The 22,539-nt window shown below is 32.4% G+C and overlaps 1 pseudogene; it reads left to right on the top strand.

Annotated features, from left to right (window-relative positions):
- The window catches only part of LOC121220355 (uncharacterized), a 37,675-nt pseudogene extending 16,812 nt beyond the window's left edge, over positions 1-20,863 (top strand).
- Positions 20,864-22,539: the final 1,676 nt, after the last annotated feature.

Raw genomic sequence — 22,539 nt, 5'->3', positions numbered from 1 at the left:
CAGGCCGTGTGAATCCACACGAGTGTGTGGGCTAAAACACTGAAATTTTCCCTAAGGTCGTAAGCGTCATTCGAATCAAGCGTAGGCCTTCCGTAGCGTCCGTATGATCTGAATTAGACTATATAATTTGATATTCAATATTCTGAGGTTAAATAATTGATTATCTGTACGTATAGTTGATGTGATAACTGTTAAATGACCTGTATTATCTGATTATTAATTGTATTTGGATAATTGTATGTACATCCTTGATACTTGGCATTTAAAATTTGTATCTGCATTAGGTGAGAATGATATAAAGAAGGAAGTATTGGCAGTTTAATGATTTGTTGAATTGAGTGGCTCAGCCAGAAATCTGTATCTGATTTTGGCGATTTATCGCGTATTGATCTGACAACTAGTCTGTAATTATTCTGAAATATGTTATACCGATATTATGTGGTGTGTAGGGCTGGATGGGTATTTAATACCCTATATGGTGTGTTGGGATAGTCAGAGATGGTGTGTAGCGAATGGGGGTAGGAAACTTCATATGTATCTAATTTTTTCTGCAACCGTATCTGTTTTGTTCTATAACTGTAACAAATATCCTTTGTTCTGACTTCGTATTTGAAACTGAGAATTGTCTCAATAAAGAGAAAATGAACACCTATATACGTTATACATACTTATGATTTGATTATGTACGTTGGCTACACATGGATTTATACTCATTCTGTTTGTTGATTTATTTTCAGGTAACCCATCAACTTAAGAGGCTCGGCTTGTCAGGAGCTCGATCATCTCTCCTCTTTGATTATCTTCATCATTTATATAAACTTATACCATCGCATGTTCTTAACTATTTAATTTTTTTTGGATAACGAATTTTTAATAGTTAAGGTTGGATTTTTCTTAAAAGTTTTGATGTAGCTCTCTAAACTTGGTCTTAACATCTAGGCTAGGTATGGGGTGTTACATACCTGCATGGATGGGTGAAATTTATTAAATTCCATTCACTGAAGTTATCAATATTCAAGTTTGGGAAATCATCCGAATTAAGATGATATTTTAGATGGGATCTAGACATTTTTGAGTTAAGATGTTTGCATTGATTCGAAGATCTATCTCTTAGCTTCAAAATGCACCTGTAATCACTCGATTTTGATTTAGAGAGCTCAAGTTATGATCATTTTAATGAAGACTATGCGAGCGAAATTCCTAGATGAAAATATATCGAAAATTATGATTTTTGGGATTTTAATTCGAGTTTAAATCAAATTTGCTTCAGTTTTTAGGGTTAATTTTTCCATATATGAGCTCAATATTGTATTTATCAGATTTTATTATTTTATTATATTTATTTCAATTTTTGGATATTATTTAAGTATTTTAAGTTGTTTAGGAGTTTTATGTCTCTTAGTCAAACAAGAAATTTAGTTTAAAACTACTTATTGTTTCGATTAACTAGAGTTTCAACATACTTGGGAGTTTTATTAGGCTTCTTCATTGATCATTAACACAAAATTGTTTTTATTAATAAAGTTTTCAACTCTGGGAGTTAGTTTCTTTGTGTAAGATTTATTTCTTGTGATTTCTAGAAATAGTTTTCTTCTCGATTTTCTTCAACAAGTCATGGGAGTTCATTCTTCACCTTTCAGTTTGTCAAGGATTATTTCTTCGAGGGTTGATAGATCCATTAATTAAGTTTGTTGGGATTTATATCTTAAAGGGTTCAATTGGACATATATCCAACTATCCATCACATCCATCAGTTTATTCGATTCATCTTCCACTTTAAAATTTCGTCTATTTATTTATTTACTATTTTGAATATTTATTCTTATTTATTAAATTTATTCTTTTAGTGTTTTATTTTTCTTTAATTTCTAAATTTTTTTATTTCTTCATTCAAGTTAAATCCAAATCCTTGTTTCTTGAGTCATACAACTTGAATACAATCCTTCTTCCACTTTTCTCGTTCAATTTCTTATCAATTAGGAATTACTTAGCGTGCTCATAAATTTAGCACTTCAGTGCTTGTTTTCTAACACTATTAGTGTTCGTGCTAACCTAGCATTTGCGTGCTCAAGTACTTCATGATTATATTCCATATATCCTTTTTGTTCACTTAAGTCTACAATGGGCAAAGTGAGTGATTAATGAATGAAAACGTATGAAGAAAATTTGGTAAGTGAAATAATGTTATTTATCCTTATTACCCATATCAGTCTTTATCTTTAAGTAGTTTTTAGTAGCCATGTTTATTATATTTATGTAATACCCTTACTAGACCTGATCGTCGAGTCCGGGTATAGGGTGTCACCATTAAATCATTTTAGCTTATCAACAAGCCTCTGAAAGTACCCATTCCTAAGTGCATGACACCAAATTGACAATGATCATTAATCTAACACGGTCTGGCTTGATCTCACCTTAAGGTCCTTAATCGTCGAACTAGTCTAGCAAACATAGACCAAAATTTTGTAAGTTCATGTAACACCCCAAAATTTGGGGTTAGAAGTTTTGAGATTTGTAGATAGAGTCAGTGGCTAGATCGAACATTTGGGTTTGTTTTCGCATTTTGATGTTAGAATAGGCCTGCTGGTTTGGTGTTTGGAAGTGTGTTAAGGTACCTCTGGGTTCTAGGTTCAAATCCTCATGTGTGTGTTTTGAGAAATTATTTTGTTCTTTATCTTAAATTTGTTTTAAGTTTTAAAACATTTATTTATTAATTTTATTTTTTTATCTCAAAAAACAAAATACTCAACTACTTCACATTCTTTCCTTATTTTTAGTTCTCTGTAAACTTTCTTGTTCTTTTTTTTCCTTCTTCTTTCTCTCTTCTTTCGTCCCTAAAAATCAATTTCTTTTAATTCTTTGCTTCTTCCGTTATTTTTTTCGGACAAGAGAGTTTTGTCTATGTGTATTCGTTTATTCAGAATTGTAAAACGTAGGCTTCGTTTTTGGGTAATATTAGAATTTCTTTCGTTTTCTATTTACTGAGGTTTCTAAATCGGCTTGGTGGAGAGAGTCGAACGATTCCTTCTGCTTTATATTCCATCTAAGGTGTGGGTTCGAAAACTCTTCCTTTTCATTACCAATATTTTAATTTGGTTCTGTGAAATTTGACATATTCCGTGTGTTTCAGAAATTGACTAATCGATGTGTTGTTTTGCTATTGAATTGTAGGAAAATCTATATGTTTTGGTATATCTCTAAATTACCCAAGGTTAGGGGTTGGTTTCGTTGCCAAAAGCACGTTTTTCAGCCTGTTTCAGTGTGGTTTCATGACCACACGGGTGGCCACACAGGCAATTCACACGGCCATGTGAAATTGGGAATTAGGCTTTTTTAAGGGCTTTTTGGGCGATTTGTTTTGGGGATTTTGTCGATTTCCACACAGCCGTGTCTATTAGCCATACGGCTGTGTTTACTCTGCACTTAATTTTGGCACTTTTGGATAGTAAGTTACACGAGCTACTCACACGGGCGTGTGTCCCCTCCACACAGGCGTGTAAACCTCCACACGACCTACGAACCTCCCACACAGCCAAGGCACACAGTCATGTGGCCCTGTTTCGTAAATTTTCGTTTTGTGTTAGATTTTGACTTTTTTGTGTTCCTGTATGTTCCAACCCTCAGTTAGGCCTTAGTAAAGGTGGTTGGGACCCTATTCCAGCCCGGTTATATGTGTTGTTTGTTATCATAGCGTTAATTTAATGGTTTGCTTAAATTTTGTGTGATGTTACCTAGTAAATAAGTATAGTCATAACTGATTCGAAATCTGATCGATTAAATATGTGCACCTCTAATTCTGTTTGAATGAAGTGTGTGTTTGACTGTGAGTTGTTTGCATTACTTCTGTAAGTCTGTTGGTGATCTGTTTGCAAACATACATTTGCATAAAATTTTAGGTTTCATTTGAAGAGAAGGAAGTCTGGTCTGATTTGGCAGTTTTAACTGCAATACACATGTACAATGGTTTACCGTACTGTACTATACATGTGTCAGCTCAGCTGCATATTATGATTTGAGTGGCTTAGTTCCACGTATGAGGTGTGTAGGGTGGATGGGCCTTTTGAGGTCCTATGTGGTGTGCATGGTTGGTTGGGCTTGATTAGCTCATATGTGATATGCAGGGTGGTCGGAGAGGTGTTCGGTTGGTGGGGTGGGTTTTTGACTTGTTGCATTCATACGCATTTGATTATGTGTCTTATTATATGTGACTGATTGTGTGAGTATTGATATTAGTGTTATGGTATTTAGAAATGAGGTGTTTGTGATGATACATGTTTTGGTGTGTTTTGGCATCGACTTGTTGATGGGCTATTCCGTTAGGTTTTCGTGTATGGTTTGTATTGATATTCTATTTCCAGAATATTTGTCTTGTCGCTCCGCTTTCCGTCATCTGTTGTGTTTCAGACTCACACTGAGCTCGTGTAGATCACCCCTTAGTTTTCTCCCTTTTAGGTACTCTCGTAATCTGAAGTTGGACTCGACATATTGGAGGTCTGAGAGTGATACGATAGGGACTGTGGTACAAATTTATTTGGGGTTTTCGTAAATTACTTTTGTAATGAAATCCAGAAACTGCAGAATTTTAATTTTGAATAATTTTGACGTAATTTAAATTTTCTATTTTGAATCTTAAACGGTTAAATGGTTTAGTACATTTTTAGCAAAATGTGTTCGAAATGAGATTCCAACAAACCGATTTGTAAAATTATTTTCAAATCACTTCGGTGATCAATGTAACCTCCGGGATTCAGTCTAAACTTTTAGGTCGAGTTTTGGGGCGTTACAATTCAATAGATCTTAGTGAGCTTCTGTATTACAATACTTTAAAATAAACCCCATCTTACAGGAATATTATTGTAAAAGAAACTAAACATAGATTAGGGACGATTTCTCTTAATCTAGAATGGAAAACTCAGATTCATTTTTCAAACTCGTCTATTTGAGGATAGATCAATAAGTGATCTCACTTTGGTCGATCTTATAACCATCTGATTAGCTTTAGTGACTTGCGGGGTGGTCCTCCTAAACTTCCATCTAAGGGTCCTTTTTGTTAAGCCTTCTATAACACCTTTTACCCGGTCCAGTCGTCAAACTCGAGTAATAGAATGTTACAAACAAATACAAACCATTTTCAAACAAATTATAAATTAAATTTCAATTAACTATCATATCATTCATGAACAATCAATTTAACATGTGTTTCAATAAATTTCAATTTAATATCGAGCTTATAGAAGGTTAAAACTAACCAAGCAATTATTAGGGATCAAATTGAAATAAATTTAAAAAGGAAGGAAAATTCTACATACAGGGGTCACATGGCAGTGTCCCCTGGCCGTGTGTGAAAGCTAAACCCATGTGTGATGAACCACCTGACCGTGTCACTAACTGTGTGCGAAAGCTAAGCCCGTGTGAGGTAGGCCACACGGTTGTGTCCCTAGACCGTGTAACTAATGTAACAGACCATTTTTGACCCTAATCGGACATAGTGATTTTGGGACCACAAATCTGAGTCAGAAAAATATTTTAAAAATTTTATTGGTATTTGCAGTATGTGAATTACTATGTGTGAAAATTTCGTATGAAAATTTGATCGTTTGAGTGCTCAATTTGATAAAATGACTTAAACGCGTAAAATGAAAATTTAGAGGGTTAATTTAAAAGCATCAATTTGTTGATGTCTTTTTAATTGGGAGGCTTAAAGGTGCAATTAAACCACTATATAGATAATGGACGGTTAAGGACAAATGTAACCTTAATAAATATATATTATATAATTAGTAAATAAGGTTAAATAAGTAAATAGTTATATATTATAATATATGATAAGTAAAAGCATGAAAATTAGGATTATTTTCATCTCCCTTAGCCGAAACTAGGAAGAAAAGAAGCCATTAAAGCTTGGAAAGGTTCGACCATGTTCATACCAAATTAAAGGTTCGGTTTTGTTCGGTTCATACTACAAGACCCATGCTTTAATTTTAGAATTTGATAGTGATTTTGAGATATACCATTGATGAATGTTTGAGCTTTGTGATAGTTGATGATGAAATATGAAAGATATGTGAAAGATTAACATGTTTTTTTTTTGAATTTTTGGTGAATTTGAGTAATCAGGGCTAAATTGTGAAAATAAATTTTTGAGGGAATAAAATGTGAAATAAATGAAATGTGTGGACTTGTATGAACACTAGTAATATTCGGCCCTAGCATGATGTGTTTAAATTTTGTGTATTTTTTGTTTTGTGCAAAAAGGACTAAATTGTAAAAAGTGTAAAATGTCAAGGGTAAAATGGTAATTTTCCCATTTATGTGTTATTTGATTAAATTGAATGATTTGATGAATAAAAAGGCTAAATTTGAATATGTTTAGATTAAGAAACGAAGAAAACAGAGTTAGATCGGGAGAAATCGAAAGTAGCTGAGTAGTCGACTGTGTCCGTCAATATCCGAGGTAAGTCTAATAGCAATTTAAATGTTATCAAATTAGAATATATATATATATATATATATCATACATTAGTAAGCTGGAACTAAAAGTATTTAAATTGAATAAAACTTTGAGATTTTTCTACATGATAGGCGAACCTAGGAATTGATTTTGGTAGGTTGATATTAAAGGTATAAATTACATGTATATTAGCTAAAGTATGCTTTAAGTTCAATGATATGAAACTAATAGAAGAATATATGCATGGACATGTAAACCGAATGCAAGATTTAACTTTTTTGAGCCGAATTTGATGTATAATTTCATATATATGTGGTTCGAATAAATATATATAAATATATTCAAGTTATTGAGTTGAATTTAATATATAAATTTCTTATACGTATGAGGTTCAAACATAGGTTGCAAAGTCTCTTGAGCCGAATTTGATGTATAAATTTTTTATATATACATGTGGTTCGAATATAGGTTACAAATTCATTGAGCTGAATTTAATGTTTTGAACTATACATATGAGGTTTGAATGTAATATACAAGTTCTTTGAGCTAAACTTAATGTTATGAATTATATATATTTATTCATGTAGATCAAATATATGATTTGAGTTTCTTGAGAAGGATTTATGTGAATCATAAAGCATTATATGAAAGATTAATTTTGTATCTGAGTTATTCAAGCTCTAGGCCTAGCAGGCTTAATGCCAGTGAAATAATTCAGACTTTACGTCTAGCAGGCTTAATGCCGGTGAAATATTTTAGACTTTACGTCTAGCAGGCTTAATGCTGGTGTTCTGAATCAGGCTTTAAGCCTAGCAGGCTACATGCCGGTGAATCATTTTAAAATATGTGATTAGTAAGTTCTTTGTCAATGTAATAACTAATGGATTATGAAATTATGATAATCAGGTATGTGTTATTTATCTCTTATTTGATATTAGGTAAGTACATTGATTGATTGTAAATCAAATAAAATATATTGATGTATATATTTATATGTATTCGATGAGTATACATATTCGGTTATGTGCAAATGGTAGGTACAATTTTGTAAGTTTATATCATGTTTAATTGTTATGAATAAAAGGTCTTGAGGTTAATAAAAGTTTTGATAGTATTTATAAATGGTATTTGCGGCTTAGTAAATTTATTTAAGAAGTTATATGATTCATATTTTATTTATGTATTGCTTAAGACTTACTAAGCTAAGGTAGCTTACTTTGTATTTTTGTTTACTTTTGTTTTATAGATTTTGGAGATTATTACGAGCTCGAGGATTCGTCAGTAACACTCATCACACCATCAAATAACTATGATATTTTATAAGTTGAAACTTAATTTGGATTATGGCATGTATAGATTGGTTTGAACTTTGTTTAAATTCAAATGTGTATATACTAAAGCCATGCGAAAATGGCTTAGTTATCTTGTGGTGTTCAATTTTGAATGAATGATGTCTAGGGCATATTTTGATTTGGGTTTAGCATTGTATGAATAATAGTATATATGTATATGTATATACGTATGAAGATGTACCTGTAGTTGTTAATAATGAGTTTCTTTAGTCTTATTATAAGGGTGAATGAATGTTGATATGCTTATTTATCTAATGATTTGGACTTGTAATTTAAACATAAAATTTGAATATGATACGTTTAAATGTGGATGTTGAATGTAGTTGCTAGTTTATATGATTAAGTCGATAAATGAATGGGTTTACCATTGAATATAATTTGATACTTGTTTTGCTGATAGCATATAATATCATGATATGTATTGGATGATTTATATGCATGATTCGAAAAATAAATGCTTAGTTACTTGGTAATGAATTTAAGCATAAACTTAGAAGTAGATCAAGTATGAGCATTCATGTACAAGTATAAAAATGGAGTTTATGCTTATGTCTAATATGGGCATGTTTTGTTGTGGTCATATGTATAATTTGTATTCAATAATGGTATGTAAAAATTTGATAGGTTAAATTCGGTTATATAGTCTTTGATATAAATGGATTTGATTATGGCATATAGTCGAATGGTTTGGTTTAGTCTTATTGAAGTTGATGTATTGAATAGTTATAATGTGGTGATTATGCATTTTTTTTATTTTTAATATATAAATTCATGATAGGTTATTCGGCTATGAAATGGAATTTTTAGTAGTTACATTATACGAATTTTTTTATGTGGAAAGATGAATAAGCTTTTTGTTTTTACGTAATTTGATCTTAAATGGACAAATATTAAATTTTTGTTATATGCAACTATAAGTTTATGATGTATTAGTATATTTATATATAAATGCATTAACTAAGATAATTCAGTTGTTTTATGATAAAATGAGTTATGTGCATGTAATAACAATAGAGAAGTTATTTACAACCATATCTTAATGTTACTATATGATTAAATTTTAAGCAGAATGCATATCATTTGAATGTTAAATGTTTGTGTTCTATCATGCTATGTCCAGTAATTCTTCGTAACCCTAATCCGGTGACAGATACGGGTTAGGGGTGTTACAACTAACTGTTACCGTGTGCACCAAAATCACCTAAATTTTTACACACCACACATTCGTGCCAAAAGCTCGTGTATGGAACATGATCGTGTGCCAAGCTGTGTCTCAAGCAATGTGAGCCTATAGTTACCTTTCAGAACAAGTTTTCTTGCATAATTCACTTAGGCTACAAGTCACCCGTTTTAAACCATACTTAACCACTTCAAAAGCAAATCAAAGCAAGTCAAAACCATCATTTAAAATCACCATCCTATGTGCCTAACCAATATTCCAAAATTGGCACCTCAATTCACAATTTAAAGCTAACCAAATGAATATATATACAACAATACCAATATGCCTTTAAGGCACTTCAACCTTTTTCATCATATCAAGCACAACCAAAAGAACATACAAATACCAATTCAATAATCACTAGTGGCCTATTAACCATCAACTTTTCAAACATCAAATAACCATTCACCATTTCCTATTTTATTTCATATTAGCCTTTTAACCTTGATACTAGAACTACCAAATCCTTTCAAGCAAACAATAGATATAAAATCAAACTTACCAAATTATTTCTTAGGCATCGCTTAAGTATATCATTCATCATACTAATTCCAAACATCACCCAAAACTCATCACTTAGCATAATATTTTCTCAACCATTAAAACATTTGGCATATAACTTAAACAACCTATCAAGAAATCAACCACATAACCGTTACCAACACACAAATACATACACTTTTATACATAATATCCAAAAATACCATCAAGATACAAAATGATTATAATAACCAAAAGACTTCTTAGGTACATGCCAAGATCCAAAATGAGCACATCACCAACACTTGAGTCTAGGATTGCTGCTGGATGCTGAGTCGATGATTGAATCACTAAGTACCTAACCTGCGCACGGAAAAGCAAAACCACACACTGAGTATAACTCAATGGTACTTCTATAATCTGAACATTAATATCTAATCTAACACATAATGATCCATAAGTTAACATAAATAATGAGATGCAATGTAGCAATTACTATATACCAATTCACTTATTCCTTTCTCAAAACTATCACATTATTACCAATACTAGAACATGGGAAATTCATTTCATATATCATTTGGTAATTCAAATCATATGCTATAGCACATTCCATCACATAATATACCATTGAAGACATTCAAAGTTTATATTCATCTTTAATTCAAATGTTTCACCATCATGGTTATGATTTCCCTTTTTCATTCTCTATTAACATGACTCAGACTCAGACGGATACGCGGATCAAAACCAACACACCAATTTGGCACCCAGTGCCTAATGAATAAATTTGTAGTAATAATTGCGCGCTGTGCTAGCTGGTAAAGACTGACAAATAAATGTGCCCAGAATTGGTCGGTATAACCGAAAAATGGGGTGCCCAGCACTCCCCGACACGTAGTCATATAACCTTGAACTCTTCCTATCCTATGGCATGCCAATTATACCCTACTTGACCCAAACAGTTAATAGGGAAACATATTTATCGAATCAATTCATAAACTAAATCCTCAATAACAAATCCCAATTTCTATCAATTCATAATCCATTATCATGCATCTATCAACATTATTCATTTCTCATATCAATTCAATTCCACATATAATTCAATATACATTATCTTCATAACTATCAAATTAAATCCATTTTTACAACCAATCATTCAATCATATTCGTTTAATTAAATTTAGCATTTCATCATATTTCCAAAGAACTAACTCACCTTATAAACTTACCATATAATGCAATGTTTATATGCAACAATTGAAGTAGGATTATGAAACACAAATCGTGGACTCCGAGCTAATTGTCAAAAACTTTATCTTTTCCTTTATTTTTCGAGGGATCCTGGTCAACGTTAGCTACAGATTAAAACAAATATAATAAATTATCAATAGAAAACCAAATTCACATTCAATTGCTAAATTATGCAACTTTTGCATTTTATTCAATTTAGTCACTAAAACTAGGATTAACATAACTTTCGCATTTAACCCTCTAATTTAAAGTCAAATTCACTAGAGTCCCCTATACAACTTTTTATTTTTGTAACACCCTAAACCCGGCCTAGACGTTATGGTCGAATCTGGCGATATTACATGGAAAGGGATTTGAAGACAAGATTATCGAGTTTAAAAACCGTTACAGTAAGTTAGCTTTTATTTAATTCGAAAAAAAAACTATTTGATTTGCTTTAAAACTTGCTCTTAGCGGAAGCTTTTATAACCAATTAATTTAGGGAAAATCGTTTCTATTTGCGAAAAACCTTAGTTTTTAGAAAAAAACCGTGTTTTGTGGAGTTGTAGTTTTAAAAAAGAAATCCATAAAAAACGGTATAAAATCCCAAATTTAAAGCCAACCAATCCATAATCCAGAAGATACATCAAAAACCCCAAATAAGTAATAAATTCTAGGCATTAATGGAAAACAATCTAAAATTTACGTGTGGCCACCGTCGAGTCCTCCGCTGCACCAACCTATCAAGTCTGGGGATTACCTGTGCAGATTAAACAGAGAAAGGGTGAGTTTTAGCAAACTCAGTGTGTAATCCCCACAGAAAACATGCATACAAATAATCAACAAAATTTAGTTAGATACAGTCTAGGGCCCGTCCCATCACAGAATCAGTTTAGGCCTTAGCCCATTCAGATACAGTCTTAGAAATACATTAGGGCCTTGGCCCATCTTAGATACAGAATGCAGATATAGTAAATTAGAATCCTATCCACCAGCCTCTACACACTATCTCCGTCCAATCCTACAAACCATGTGGAGATTAAATCAACCCACCTATCCCTACACACGTTGTACCGAAATGCGGCACATAATCAGAAGATTGCAGTTGAGCTGCCAGATAATAGGCTTAATAGCCTTTCAGACACTTCCTCCAAATATCATCAATCTACCCCGATACAATGCAACATACAAAATATGTCATGCCATTATGTAATTAATAGTTCATACATTCAAATATCATAAGTCATGCTTGGTATAAAAATCAAACAAACAGATCACACATATAGGGGTCTAAGTAAAGCTTACCGACCCTACAGAAGGTCCACAGTCGACTTGGGCAACCCGTGCAACCTTACACAACTTTTCAGAAAAATGGGCTCACATGCCCATGTGGCCCACTCAGCCCAAATTGGCATTGGCCACGTGATCCATTTTTAATGTAACACATGCTAGTTAATTAATCATATATGTTTTCACCATTTACTTATATGTTCCTTCAAAGCTGTCTACTTGAGTCACTATTACTAAATTATCTATATCTTGAGTTAAAAAATTCCGAATTAAGATCCGCTTGATATTTTTGAAACTAGACTCAAATACCTTTCTACCACAAAATTTTTAGAATTTTTGGTTCAGCCAATAAGTACAGTAAAATCATCAAACTTACCCCTATTCTGCTGCCTGACAGCTTCGTCCCTTCTTTGCTAAAAATTATCTCTTAGTACAAAATTTGGCAGATGTTTCCATTTGTTTCGATTGAAAACAGACTCATTAATAATTTAAACATGCAAATTTTAACCCCTAACTATTTTTATCCAATTTTTGATGATTTTCCAAAGTCAGAACAGGGGAACCCGAATTCAATCTAACCTTGTCTCACAAAGTTTATTATACCTCACGATTTACAATTTCATTACTTACATTGTTTCTTCTATGAGACACTAGACTCAATAAGATTTAATTCTATATTTTTTTCATCCTTTAATTCGATTTTCACAATTTATGGCGATTTTTCAAAGTTAGCCTACTATGTTGTCCAAACAGCAAGCAATTTCAGCTTTTCGCCGAATCCCCTTTTTTTTTTTTGCGTTTCGGGCACACACCTGGTTTTTTTGTATGCTAAAACAGTCCCCTAGCACTCCAAAGCCTATAATCAAGATACTCAACATTAATTTAGCATATTTACAAGCGAATTCACAAACAAGAACAAACAAAAACCCAACTTACCACCAACAATAACCCTCTGTTTAACTATTGTTAAGATGAGAACACTGAATTCACCAATCCGAGCCTCCGCCTATGCCCAAATCGTAGAGGAAAAACATTACCACTTCAGTCGTTAAGAGACTCATGACAGAATCGAAGAGAAACACTTACCGAAACTAAGCGAGCACTAACCGCATGCGAAAACGAAGGAAAATAAATGGATTAGGGAAAAATCAAGAAAAAGAAAAGGAAGAGAAAGATGGAAACACTCAGATAATTTCGGCAAGAGGAGAGGGAGAAGAATAGACAGCAAAAATTTTTTTGGAAAAGAGAGTCAAAATTCAGTTATGGAAAAAAATAAAATAAAATCCCGATAACCCCCAAAATCCCTTAATCTTCTCCCCTAATTTCCACTACATATCCACTATTCAAAATCCCTCGATTACACAACTCTATCCCGAAATCTGAGTAAAAAATTATACCCTTGCCTGCATATTCGAACAGAAGACCTCCACCATAATAACACACCATTTAAGCACCAGACCAGCAGACCCATTCTGATATATAATTTACCCAACAATCAAATAAAAGCCTATTAAAGAAGAGTAAGGCCTAATTTATTCAAAATACCAAAATTTTCCCAAGCGAAGGCTTGAACTTGGGACCTCCCAAATACCCCCAGAACACATAACCACTAAAGCTGACAGATATTTGTGTCATATTTTCACAATAATGAAATTAGAAATTTTGGGGCGTTACAATTTTTCAATTCCACCACAAATTTCACATTTTGTGCATTTTAGTCCTTATTGCACAAAATCATCAATTGTATTTACAATTTAGTCCTTAATCAATTATTCAACAACAGTAATATCCTAATTCTTTAACAGTATCAAAAAATATGAAATGGGCCAGCTAGCCTGAACTATCAAGATTCCGAAAACATAAAAGTTATAAGAAAATGACTAAATTGAACCAACCAAATTGAGCTTGAAATATTCAAACACTTATGTCATGCGCTCTCCCCCTTGTTCTTTTTGCTTCAAAATGAAAAGAGAATGAAGCGAAAATTGGCTTTCTCTTTCACCCCCACTAATTTATTTGTTTTAATATAAAATTCATTTTATAATTTAATTTTAACTAACATTTTATAATATAACATATCTATATAATTCATTAATCGGTCATATAATTGTAATTTAGTGTATAATTTCTATTTTAACCCCTTTATTTTAAGTTCTAATTATAATTCTTAGCAAATTTCACTTTTACCTTTTAAGTGTTCTAGTCTCTGTACTTAAATTAAGCACTAATTATACGAGATTACCTAGCCAAAATTTAATTCACTTCAATTATAAATCCATAATATTTAATAAAAATATTTACAAGTCTGATTTACGAAAATGGAGTTCCAAAACCACAATTTTCGTACCACTGACTTTCGGTCATTACACCTTCCTTGGCTTACCTTCCAAATCTACTAGCCTTAGCAGGTCTTTTCTTATTGCAGTCCCAAAGGACTTGTTGTCATCCCATCAGTTAGGATAACCAATGGAGACGCGCGCCACTCTAGAAAACTGAATCTCATCTAATCCTACCTAAGTTGTAAAGTTGTTTGGATTATTTCCTCGTCATCTACCCTATTTGTTATACCTTGCTTTTAGGATGTAACATGTTCGTTTGTAGTGAACCATTCTAGCTTACAGTATATAGCAGACTGTTACCTGAACAACCTTTCAATTTTACAATTTCGCTTATGTGATGGTCCTCTGTAGAACTAACTCTAAGATGATTGTCCCCACAATAGCTTCCCCTTAAAGAGGATATTCTTGACAAACATAATTTTTGCTTAGATAATCCCTATTAAAACCTCTTTCTATCCTTAGGTCTTAACTAATTCCCTTTTCACAAACTTGACTATCCGGAGTACATACAATTGATCCTCCCCCTATAACTAAGATATCATCGAGGCCTTATGACTGCCTATAAATGAATTGTCATTGATAGAATAAATATAACACCAAAATATAAGAATTAAGAACAGCGGTATCCGTAAATGCATAGGTCAAATTGTAATATAGTTTTACAATGAAATACCGGAAGTATTCCGAGGAGCATACTCAAGGAAGGATAGAATAAATAATAAAAATATTTTTTTACAATAATAAGTCTAAATGGTAATAGTTAATTCCTATATTAGGATGGACCATAAAAAAGATTAGAGAAATAAAAATAAATAACTAATGAAAAGGAATAAATAAAAAAATAAACAAACGAAATAAATCGATAAACCAATCAGAAAGATGAACTCACTTTAAGGTTTGCAACTAACTTTGGATTAGGGGTTTAGAGTGGATTAGTCACCAGTTAAGCAATTATTACCTCCCGACTTCTAATTAACTTAATCAATTAGTTGATACTCGCTTATCTCTCAATCTCACTTTCTCAACCAGGATCAATTACGATTTCCTCGGTTCGACTTATCTTTCGGCCTCGTCTATCCTATGATAACTTATTAGGGTTGTCAAGCCAAATTTTTTAAGAATACATAATTTATACCAACTAATCCATCTATAGAAATCCCAAATCCTCCGTTAATCATATCCCCATCCACTAATTAATCTCCCCTAAGGGATTTAACTACTCATGCTATTCATAATCTCAACTTCAATGAATAAACCACGTAAGAAACACAGTCGATTCAAAAAAGAAAAGAGATTTGAATAATCGTGGATTGAATATCAAATGGGAAACAGAGTAGCAAATCTCTCAATTGGAATAACACAATAAAACGAATACAAAGAAAAATATAAACTGAATACTTTAATTAAATAGGCAAATCCTTGGACCAAAACTAATCCAAGAAGAAAAACAAGAAAGTACTTAAATAGTTAAAAATAAAATAAACTAAAACTAATTCTAAACTACGAGGGTTTTTTAAGGCATCTAGGACGGCTTGATTACATTCAACCCCTAATGTCTAATTTATAGAGGTGTTGGTAGCCCAATTTAGGTCATCGGCATATCCTAGGTCTTTATATACGATCGATTGTGTAGATGAAAATAACCCAAAAATAATTGGACAACACATTAGCTCTGTGTTGTGCCACACCCCTTGTGTGGCACAACACGTCACCTAATTACTTCATTGTCTCATTCTTTTGGTGCTTTGACGTCCTGGGAAGCTTGTGTATCACTCGACCTTTGCTTCTACATCAATTGGGTCTTTCTATCTCCATCCTATACACACAATTGAACCAATTAGAACAACCTAAGGCCCGTGTCAACCTATTGGGTCACAACACTTACAAAATGTGTTAAAAACACTTATTTTTATTATCTTTCGAACCTAAGGCCTAATTACTAAAAATGTAAAGTTAAATCCTAAATTGCTTAGAAAACAAGCTCTTTAAGTGCAAAATTGACCCAAATTAATTACTTCATTTGACGATCGATCACCTTATACCAGGAGTAAATCTCTCGTTAAACATCTAAGGTCTTCCTCTAACATGCAAAGTGTAATATCCAATTTTTCAGTGGTGTCAGAAACAGTGGTTTCAGGATCACTATTCTAGCTAATGAGTTTCTAATTTATAGGTATTTAATATTTTTAGGGTTATATGACTAACATTTTAAGATTTGGTTAGTTGATTTTATAGTTTACTTAGTTAATTAAAACAAAAAGACTAATTTGTAGAAAATGTAAAATTTAATCGCTATCTAATGATAAAGATCAAATGGATTAACTATCATAAAATGAAGTATTTAAATGGTAAATACACCCATTATATATATATGGGACAGATATTAGGTGAGTTTTATACTTTTATACATTAAAATTTTAATAATTATAATGATAAAAGATATAATAAAATAGCAAAATGATTACAAACGATCATCATCTTTATTTATCTACTTGAAAATTGAAACCTTCATGGAAAGGATCCTTCAAGCTTTGGTCTTCCCTCTTATGCTTGCATGGTATGATTTTCAAACCTGTTTCTTATAATTTTTATGTTTTTGAGATCGTTGCAACTAGGTCCAACTAACTCGTAGCTTCGTTTTTGAAACTGTTAAGGATTTTGGATTTTTCCATTGATGACTCTTATTTATTCTTGATATTAAATAATGAATTTTTAGTCTCAGTTGTTGATTAAGATTATTTTATAAAGTGATTTTTGTTAGTTTTTAGTTAAATGATTAAATTGATAAAATATTAAAGTTTACATAGAAATCTTATGAATTGTGAATAATTAGGGACTATACTAGTTTAGAAAGAAATTCATCTAGCATTGAAAATTGTAAAATTTTGTTAAATTTGGAATTTCTGGTTTATGGACTAAATTGTGAGAAATGTAAAAGTTCAAGGAAAATGTGTTAATAATGAAAACTTAAGAGTCATATGCATAGATATATTTTGATAGCATATGTGAATTTAATTACTATATAGATCAAGAACCGAGTCAAAAAGATAATAACTGAGGAAAATGAAAAATTACAGAGTAATCCCTACGAAGAAACTAGTAGCGGATTGTAGGTAAGTTCATAATATAAATTAATTAATCTTTGTTCCATTTAAATTGATGTTGTTATGAATTAGTTAAATATTTTATAAGTATGAATGGATTTTGTATTTGTTGAGAAATGGTTGTAATCATAATAATGAAATCTCAGAATAAACACCCTAGATTTGTAGAATAAGTGTGAATATTATGGAAGTGCCTCTAATGTGTTATTGTGATGAATTCAGTTAATTTCCCCGTTTGAACGTAGTAAACGACTAGAATACAATTGGCATGTTAATAGGGTTAGTATGCACACTTGTACGGGATTGCACTTCGGAGACTCTGTTCGCACTTCAGTGCCTCTATTTACACTTCAGTGTCTCTATTTGCACTATGGTACCTCTGATTGCACAATCGTGCTTCTATTTGCACTTCGGTACCTCTGTTACACATTTGTGATGCCTTTGGTGTGGTGTAGTTACTCGAGTATCCAAGTGAAGTTACTATAGTTCATTTGGATAAGTGTTTATTGATTTATAGTTTAATTACTTACTTAATACTATTTCATATTTATGACGTTATTAAGTTATGAATATTGGAATGAAATTCTTATATTATATATATATATGTGTGTGGATGGATGGTTACATTGAGATAACTTGATTGATGGAATTGATTGATTATTGGAAAGCTGTTGTTATGTTATATATGAATAAATACTAATAAGTTGTGAACTTGTATTTGGTTATTAGGAGATAGAAATTAACTTCTTGTTTATTTAACTTGGTTAAGGTAAGTTTAAATGATGTTTAAACTATGAACATATTAAGCTTCTTAAGCTTACGTGTTCGTTTGTCGTTATTTTGTTGTTATCATTTTGTGAACTGACCGGACGAATCGATTTGAAGCTCACACTATCCATCCATCTCGGTAGCTTTTGTTTTTCATTTTGGGATGTGGTATGTATATAGGTGTTTTGTTGTTGATATGTAAATTGTTAAGTTATTTTGGTATATCTAGTAATGTGATTGGTTTTGAAAGTGTACTTGTGTTGGTTATAAACAACTTGATCCCAAATGGTATATATATTTGATGAAGATGTTTTGAAATGGTTGCTTGTTTAGTATGCCCATATTTTGGTCAATTAGACTGGTGGTTTTAGGCATGAATGGTTAACTACTGACAAAGCTTCTTCCTTAATTGTAACCTTGTTCTTGAATTGAATGAGTGTATGAATAGAGGTGCCTTTTAATGGCATATTGGTTAGACATAGGATGCAAGAATATTTTGCATGTATTTAGTGATTTGAATGTGCTTTTAACAATGCAAAATAGGCTAGTTATGGTATGTCTTGTTGTGAAAGAAATGATGCTTGAATTGGCTTGATGTAGGGGTCAAAAATGGAACACACGGCCTGGGACACGGGCTGCCACATAGCGTGTGCCACACATGGTCACCCCACACGGCCATGTGTATTTATTGTTTTAAGTGCAGGTTTTACATGGCCTGCCACACGACCGTGTGTTTCAAGTCAGTTTGTGGCACGGCATGCGACACAGCTATGTGGCCCTATTTTGAATACCCACACGGGCGGACACACGGGCTGGGACACAACCACGTGTCTAGACTTTGAATGTTCACACAGTCTGACCCCTGTTTTCAAAATTTTCAAATTTTTTTGAAATTTTTGATTTGTTTCGATTTGATCCCAGATTGTTCCCAAACTATTGTTAAGGCCCTATAGGCTCGATTTAAAGCCTATAAATTTATTTTATATGACTATATTCAATTGTTATAAGTTAGCATTTAAATTGTTTAATTGTTTCTGTTATGAAAGAAATTGTTATGTTTTGATCAGTAATACTCTGTAACCCTAATCTGTCAACGGAGACGAGATAGGGGTGTTACACAAAGTTTCTTTGAGTAGTTTTCGGTGGTTCTTAATGGCAAATATTTATATGCGATCCTTGGTTAATTCCTCTTTCATTTGTCTATACACATGGCATTATCAGTACTTCACTCCCATAACTGATTCCATTTGGATTAACCTCCTATACCCTATTTGCCTCTTGCCTACCGTTTTAGCAGACCTATCCCATTTTTATTACTTTTTTTTTTCCTTTTTCAGTAGATTCTCAACCCCGCTGGCTAGCTATCGCTGATCAACTCTTGTATTTTTCATCGTTTGCGTGATCTTTCCACATTTACCACCCTAGCAGTTACCCCGTTTCTATTGTATCGATGGGCTATCCCATGTTTACTGTCTTGGTAAACTCCTTATACTGCCATAGCCGAGTTACGGTCTTATATGTCATACCCCATGTTTAATGTCCTGGTGGACTCTATATGTTTCCATAGTCGAGCTATGGTCTTATAGATTTTTACCCCATGTTTAATGTCTTAGCGAAATCCATTTGTTGCTATAGTCAAGCAATGGTCTTACACCGAGCTAGGTTTCCAAAATTACTTGAAAAATGTTTTTTTTTCTATTGCATTAGTTTAACGTTGAGTTTTTACAACGAAGAGCGACAAGCAAACGGTTTTTTTTTCTAAAACAACACTATCAACAATAAAATGAATCTTAAGTACAGTTGACCTAATAAATGAATGTTTTAAATTAACACAAAAGTACAACTACGGTTTTTCTCTAAAATGAGTTTATTTAAGGTCTTTAAAAGTAATGTAAGTTAGCTTAACCATTTTGGTGGCTAATGTAGCCTTCTCAATCTAGCCATAACGTATAGGTCGGGTTTGAGAGGTTACATTTAGTGGTATCAGATCCTAAGTTCAAAACATCGGACTAAGTTGTGATTTTAAAAAATGATTCTGCATGCATGCATACATGAAAAAGGGGAAATTTGGGAAAACCAAGCCATAGAGAATTTTGAAAATGATATTCTACAAAGAAAAACAAGTCCGAGACACCGATGCCGATTGCCATAGAAAAGTTACTGTTAAATTATAGGTAAATACTTGAGGTGTATTACTGTAGACATAGACCTGAAATATTTAGTATTTAATTTTTCTTTGAAATTGTAAGGTAGGAAACTGAAAACTGACAAAAGTTAGCTAGTGATTATTTTTTCTAAAACTGTAGATCAAACTTAAGATCGTAGGATACATAATGAACAACCGCAGAATGAGAAATAATGAGGCTTAGTGTTGAGCTACCCAAATTGAGTCATTTGTTTCTCAAGATATTATGCCTAATCCTGAGATGAATGACTTCGTGATTGCGCCTACTTCTGAAGACAAAAACCAGGAGGTTAGGGATGATGCACTGTCTCAAGCAATGTTGGGAGTCTTAGAAAAGGTTTTCAAGATTATGGTAGAAAGAACTAAGATGGAGAAAGAGAGTAAATGCTTAGAGAGTAAGAGAAAGGAAATTAATAAAGTTCATAAAAGGAAATAGTCTGCTACCATAGGTCCAAATATGCAACCTTTAAAAAGGTCCAGAGGAGCCAGACCTCAATGAAATGTTGCAGTAGTTATTATTGAAGAAACTATTAGATTAGCTAGGGTTCGATTTGTAGATATTGTGGTAAGCATCATCCAGTAGATTTTCAGTTAAAATTGAGAATTAGGGTAGAGGAATCTGTTAGTAACGTTTCCATAATTAGATCTATAAGATATATGTTGGGAATTTAAAGAGACGCATTGTTTGGAATTGTATTGGAAATCAGAGTTGCATAGCGAAAGCGTGGTGGCTCGATTTGAAGGAAATGGGTAACAGATTCTGTGACTAGGAAAATTTTGAAGACTAAATTTCTTTAAGGACAGTAGAATTGTAACATCCCAGAAATCGGGAGTTAGTAGAATTGGATTTGTAAACCGAGGGAGAGTGGTCATGCCCTAAATTTTGAGATTATCTATGTGTTTTTAGGAAATAAATGAGGTATTAGTTTGTTATTTAAGTGTTAGTGAAACATTCCTTGAAACTTAAGTTCAAATCCTTTCTACCGCACCATTTTTATTATTTTGTAAATTTTGCCTCATACCCTAGTATGTGACACGCCTTATTTTTAAAATAAATATTGCAAAATTATTTTAAGAATAATGAAATTTCCTAGTGGTTAATTGATAAATGAAAAATCATGAAAATTAAATTGAGGTCCCAAGTTCAAATCCTTTCTTATGCAAAATAATTAATTTTTACAAAATCCATTATTTTTAACATGTGTTTCGTCCATGACCTTGTAACTCTAGGTATAAATGTTAATTTTATACAAAAATAATCAGCTTTTTATTCTATTTTTACTCACCCTTGTCGTTCCTTGCCTCTTCTCTCTTCCTTGATCTTCAATTTTTTTTCCTTTCTCCATTGTTGTCATCGCCCATAATACCTAGTTTTATCATCATTTTCTTTTCTTTGGTCACAAGATTTTTCATCATCTCCTCCATCATATTGCTTCCATTTTTCTCTAATTAAATCAACCCCAAATCTAAAATCTTGACTCTCCAAGATCGATGCCTATCGTTTCTAAGAAGTGCCATTACTGCCCTTTTCACCTAGCTTGTGTAAGTTCTTGTTTTCTTTCAATTTCTTCATTAATCTTGTCAATTAAAAACCTAAATTTTCAGATCTGAAATTTGGGATAATTTTAAATTTATTTTTCCAGATTTTAAATGGATCTCAAAATTGTTCTTAAATCAGCCCCAATTTTGGCCACCATTAGTGGTGGTGGGCGCGCCTAGGTGCAAGAAAGGGGGTTGTTTTGTTTCTAAATTCTTGCCCATCTATTTCCAGCATTAATTTGAGTTCTTGAAACATCCTAATCAGCCTTTAATCACATATAAATTAGGAATAAAAAATTTTCTTGATCAATTGGTCATTCGGATCTCACAAATCGGGAAGTGTAAGTGCGATTACATGTAAACTAGTTTGTTATTTCGACATGGTTGTTGGGTAAAGGTTATGGATTGATTCAATGAAGGATTTTTAATCAATATTGGCTACTTATTTTCCAGTATGTAAATGTGTTAGGTGCTGACCCGTATGCCCCAAATCAACTGTAAAGCCGAAAGACTGTTGCGCATACGATTCATATCAAAACAGTGTGAGAAATCTAACAAGTTTGGATTCATAAA

Source organism: Gossypium hirsutum, chromosome D08 (genome assembly GCF_007990345.1).
Source record: "Gossypium hirsutum isolate 1008001.06 chromosome D08, Gossypium_hirsutum_v2.1, whole genome shotgun sequence".
NCBI classification, from domain to species: domain Eukaryota; kingdom Viridiplantae; phylum Streptophyta; class Magnoliopsida; order Malvales; family Malvaceae; genus Gossypium; species Gossypium hirsutum.
The sequence above is the reverse complement of the archived record's forward strand: the minus strand, read 5'-3'. Positions and strand labels throughout refer to the sequence as shown.